We start from the raw sequence: 6,235 nt of genomic DNA, 5'->3' as shown, positions 1-6,235 counted from the left end.
ATCCCAAACGTAACCCTAATGCCAACCCTAACCCTAATACCAACCCTAATCTAAACCCTAATCCCAACTCTAACCCTAACTTTAGCCTCAAACCTAGCCCTAACTTTAGCTCCAACCCTAGCCCTAACTTTAGCCCCAACCCTAACCCTAGCCCTAACCCTAATTTTAGCCCCAACCCTAGCCCTAACCCTAACTTTAGCCCTAACCCTAACCCTAAATTTAGCCCCAACCCTAACCCTAAATTTAACCCTATCCCTAACTTTAGCCCCAACCCTAACCCTAGCCCTAAGGCTACTTTCACACTTGCGTCATGTGGCATCCATCACAATCCGTCGTTTTGGACAAAAAACAGATCCTGCAAATGGGCCCACAGGATGCCTTTTTTGCCCATAGACTTGTATTGCCGACGGATGGCCACACGTCGCGTCCGTCGTGCACTGGATCCGTTGTGTTTTGGCGGACCGTCGTCACAAAAAAAGTTCAATGTAACCTTTTTTTTGTACGTCGCGTCCGCCATTTCCACTCATGCGTGGCCGTAACTCTGCCCCCTCCTCCCCAGGACATAGATTGGGCAGTGGATGCATTGAAAAACTGCATCCGCTGCCCACGTTGTGCACAATTTTCACAACGTACGTCGGTGCGTCGGGCCGACGCATTGCAACGGCCCCGTACCGACGCAAGTGTGAAAGAAGCCTAACCCTAGCCCTAACCCTAACCCTAGCCCTAACCCTAACCCTAAATTTAGCCCCAACCCTAATCCTAAATTAGCCCCAACCCTAACCCTAACCCTAATTTTAGCCCCAACTCCTCTCTCCTGCCGGCCGGCAGATGGCAGCAGAGAGCGGGCGCACTGCGCATGCGCCCTCCATTTTCTTTCCATAGGAAGAAGCCGGCGGGCAGGAGGGGATGCAGGAGGACCCAGGGACACCTGTAAGTATAGCAGGGTCCCCAAATCCCCCTATTTCTCTGTCCTCTGATGTGCAATCACATCAGAGGACAGAGAATTACCGATCGCTTTTTTTTTTTTTTTTGCGACCGCCGGTAAACAGTTAATTACCGGCGATCGCAAAACAGGGGTCGGTAAGAACTGACCCCATTCATGTTCTTTGGGGTCTCGGCTACCCCCGGCAGCCGTGACCCCAAAGATCCTCCGGGTACCGTCCGGCGGGCGCACTGCGCATGCGCCCGCCATTTTTTTGCCGGAAGAAGATGGCGGCGCCCATCGGGAGCCACGAGGAACACCGGGGGAGACAGGTGAGTATCGGGGGGCTATCGGGGACCCCATTTCTCTGAAATTAAAAGGGAGATCGCGTTTTTTTGTTTTTTTGCAATCGCCGGTAAACGGTTAATTACCGGCGATCGCAACTTGGGGGTCGGTAAAAAACCCCCGAATCATGTTCTCTGGGGTCTCGGCTACCCCCGGCAACCGAGACCCCAGAGAAAATCCGACTCTGGGGGGCGCTATTCACTTTTTCCACAGCTCCGTTAATTAACGGCGCTGTGGTTTAATTACCCTTAGCGGCCACCGTTAAAAGGCGTATTGGCGGTCATTAAGGGGTTAATGAGATAGACGATGATATTTGCTACTGATAGGATTCTACATTGAGGGGAGGAGCGAGGAGCTTCATCTCTAGCTCTGCCTCTAGCTCCTCCCTCCTCCCCTCTTTCAGAGGCCTCTCATCCAGCCAAACCAGTTCTCCTGCTCTGTCCTGGTGAGGGACAAACATCCCAAAACACAAGTATGCAAATTTAGTTTCTGGTTGGGCTTCTTTTCCTAAGTCACATAGCAAAGCCCTTGATAGAGTCACTAATGACTTTTTAGTTTGCTACCTCCAATAGGCAGCACTACAGTTCCTTATAGGTGAGGAACGTTATTCACATATAAAGTATCCAGATAGCAATTCAGGTCCTGCTATAGACTCAGTATGATCATATGTACTGGTTACTCTAAAGTTCCAACACCACAATGCTCCCAAATGTTAGACCTGCTGCAGTATGGTGTTTAGTGTTGAGCGATACCGTCCGATACTTGAAAGTATCGGTATCGGAAAGTATCGGCCGATACCGGCAAAATATCGGATCCAATCCGATACCGATACCCGATACCAATACAAGTCAATGGGACTCATGTATCGGACGGTATTCCTGATGGTTCCCAGGGTCTGAAGGAGAGGAAACTCTCCTTCAGGCCCTGGGAACCATATAAATGTGTAAAAGAAAGAATTAAAATAAAAAATATCGCTATACTCACCTGTCCGACGCAGCCGGGACTTCAGCGAGGGAACCGGCAGCGTTGTTTGTTTAAAATTCGCGCTATTACTTGGTTACGTGAATTCCCGGCTTGTGAGTGGTCAGGTCGGCCATGTTGCCGGGACGCGGACCAATCACAGCAAGCCGTGACGAAATTACGTCACGGCTTGCTGTGATTGGTCCGCGTCCCGGCAATATGGCCGCCCTGACCAATCACAAGCCGTGACGTCACGGGAGGCTGGACACGCGCCCATTTTAAAATGAGCGCGTCCAGCCTCCCGGCTTGTGATTGGTTGACCGCGGCGCAACCAATCACAAGCCGTGACGTCACGGGAGGCTGGACACGCGCCCATTTTAAAATGAGCGCGTCCAGCCTCCCGGCTTGTGATTGGTTGACCGCGGCGCAACCAATCACAAGCCGTGACGTCACGGGAGGCTGGACACGCGCCCATTTTAAAATGAGCGCGTGTCCAGCCTCCCGTGACGTCACGGCTTGTGATTGGTCAGGGCGGCCATATTGCCGGGACGCGGACCAATCACAGCAAGCCGTGACGTAATTTCGTCACGGCTTGCTGTGATTGGTCCGCGTCCCGGCAACATGGCCGACCTGACCAATCACAAGCCGGGAATTCACGTAACCAAGTAATAGCGCGAATTTTAAACAAACAACGCTGCCGGTTCCCTCGCTGAAGTCCCGGCTGCGTCGGACAGGTGAGTATAGCGATATTTTTTATTTTAATTCTCTCTTTTACACATTTTAACATTAATGTTGTTGCGATACCCGATACCCGATACCACAAGAGTATCGGAATCCCGGTATCGGAATTCCGATACAGCAAGTATCGGCCGATACCCGATACTTGCAGCATCGGAATGCTCAACACTAATGGTGTTGGAACTGGAGAGTATCCAGTAAATGTGATCATACTGAGTCTATAGCAGGACCTGAATTGCTATCTGGATATGTTATATTTGAGTGATGGAAGTTCTTCGCCTACAGGTGCTTCTCACAAAAGTGAGACACAAGGAATGCGACACTTGTTGCCCATGTCCTGAATATATCTGTGTGATGGCTCTTGAAACAATGACTCCAGCAGAAGTCCACTCCTTGTGAATCTCCCCTCAATTTTTGAATTGTCTTTCTGTTAACAATCCTTTCAATGCTGCGGTTATCCCGGTTGCTTGTTCACCTTTTTCTACCACACTTTTTCCTTCCACTCAACTTTACATTAATATGCTTGGATACAGCACTATGTGAACAGCCAGCTTCTTTAGCAATGACCTTTTGGGGCTTACCCTCCTTGTGGAGTGTGTCAATGACTGCCTTCTGGACATCTATCAAGTGAGTAGTCTTCCCCATGATTGTGGAGCCTACTGAAACAGACTAAGGAATCTTTTTAAATGCTTAAGAAGCCTTTGCAAGTGTTTTTTGTTAATTATTCTAATTTACTGAGATAATGACTTTTGGGTTTTCATTGGCTGTAAGCCATAATCATCAACATTAACAGAAATAAACACTTTAAATAGATCACTCTGTTTGTAATGACTCTATAAAATATATGAGTTTCACTTTTTGCATTGAAGAACTGAAATAAATTAACTTTTTGATAATATTCTAATTTTGTGAGAAGCACCTGTATATGTAACTGATTTCCATATGCACTACAAGGAGTGGAGTGCTGACTGCTATTTGAATTTTCTACAGTTCCTGACATCTTCCTCTCTGGCTAGACTACCTAAACATTTAAATTTCTAGAGTAGTATTGGACTATAAGTCTCCCTATGTCAATTTGACAATCTTTGCAATGAGAATCTTTACCCGTTAAATCCCTGTTAGAGGTGACTCACCCAGAGAAACCAGTTTTCCATCTTGCACTAAAGATGGACACACACTCTAAAACTAGCTTCTGGTTTGGCTTCTTATCATAACTCATATGGCTAGGCTCTTTAAATGGACAGATCGCTGCTTTCAATAGACACTTGAGCTTCTCACACCTTTTCTGATGAGGCTACTTGCATACTAACATTTGGAAATGGATGTGCGACCATTCTCAGATTGATGGACAACAGAAAAATACTCTCTCTGGCATCTTTACTCATGTATTTCCTATTTGCAATTGTGTTAACACATGTCTTATTGTTCCAGACCAGCAACCTGACAAAACTTCTGCTTTTACAGAAGTGATCACACTTGCATGTAAGCAATTAATAAATGGCATGTGAGTAGCAGCACTGGCTACTACCTATTGTCTTATTGGGGAACTCAGTGAGCGTATGGTATATATACCTCTGATTCCAATGCATAGAATGTACAGTATACTGTATAGATATCCCATTACAATCACTGCAAACTTCACAATAACAAAAATAACTACTAGCTGACAGCATCAGTCATTCATACAGGCCTATTGGACATCCATGACAAGTAGCATATGGCTTCTGGGGTGTGGTTTACAGAGCAGGAACAGAGGAACAGAGCTATTAAATTTGATATATTTAATTTGGAAAGGTATGCAGTGTATGTACAATGGGTGCCATGTGCTTTTGTGATGTACACATGTGCAACGTTTTCACATGTGACATGTGCTATGTGCGACATGTGCATGTATGACATGTGCCTTGTGCTTGTGTGATGTGTGAATGGTGCATGTGCGACATATGATCTGTGCACGAGTGAAGTGTGCTATGTGACCTGTGCTTGTGTGACGTATGCTGTGTGACATTGGCTTGTGTGATATGTGACCTGTGCTCATACAAAGTGTTCTATGTGTTTGTGCGATATGTTTTATGTGTGCTATTATCTGTAACCACTGATCCACCATACCTCTGTACGAACAGCTCTACCCTCACCTACTGTATCTTCACCCATCCCATGTAGTTTGTGAGCCCTCACAGGCAGGGTCCTCTCTCCTCCTGTACCAGTTGTGACTAGTGTTGAGCGATACCGTCCGATACTTGAAAGTATCGGTATCGGAAAGTATCGGCCGATACCGGCAAAATATCGGATCCAATCCGATACCGATACCCGATACCAATACAAGTCAATGGGACTCAAGTATCGGACGGTATTCCTGATGGTTCCCAGGGTCTGAAGGAGAGGAAACTCTCCTTGAGGCCCTGGGAACCATATAAATGTGTAAAAGAAAGAATTAAAATAAAAAATATCGCTATACTCACCTCTCCGACGCAGCCGGGACTTCAGCGAGGGAACCGGCAGCGTTGTTTGTTTAAAATTCGCGCTATTACTTGGTTACGTGAATTCCCGGCTTGTGATTGGTCAGGTCGGCCATGTTGCCGGGACGCGGACCAATCACAGCAAGCCGTGACGAAATTACGTCACGGCTTGCTGTGATTGGTCCGCGTCCCGGCAATATGGCCGCCCTGACCAATCACAAGCCGTGACGTCACGGGAGGCTGGACACGCGCTCATTTTAAAATGGGCGCGTGTCCAGCCTCCCGTGACGTCACGGCTTGTGATTGGTTGCGCCGCGGTCAACCAATCACAAGCCGGGAGGCTGGACGCGCTCATTTTAAAATGGGCGCGTGTCCAGCCTCCCGTGACGTCACGGCTTGTGATTGGTTGCGCCGCGGTCAACCAATCACAAGCCGGGAGGCTGGACGCGCTCATTTTAAAATGGGCGCGTGTCCAGCCTCCCGTGACGTCACGGCTTGTGATTGGTCAGGGCGGCCATATTGCCGGGACGCGGACCAATCACAGCAAGCCGTGACGTAATTTCGTCACGGCTTGCTGTGATTGGTCCGCGTCCCGGCAACGTGGCCGACCTGACCAATCACAAGCCGGGAATTCACGTAACCAAGTAATAGCGCGAATTTTAAACAAACAACGCTGCCGGTTCCCTCGCTGAAGTCCCGGCTGCGTCGGAGAGGTGAGTATAGCGATATTTTTTATTTTAATTCTCTCTTTTACACATTTTAACATTAATGTTGTTGCGATACCCGATACCCGATACCACAAGAGTATCGG

The sequence above is a fragment of the Ranitomeya variabilis genome, chromosome 3, assembly GCF_051348905.1.
Source record: "Ranitomeya variabilis isolate aRanVar5 chromosome 3, aRanVar5.hap1, whole genome shotgun sequence".
Classification (NCBI taxonomy): Eukaryota; Metazoa; Chordata; class Amphibia; order Anura; family Dendrobatidae; genus Ranitomeya; species Ranitomeya variabilis.
The sequence above is the reverse complement of the archived record's forward strand: the minus strand, read 5'-3'. Positions refer to the sequence as shown.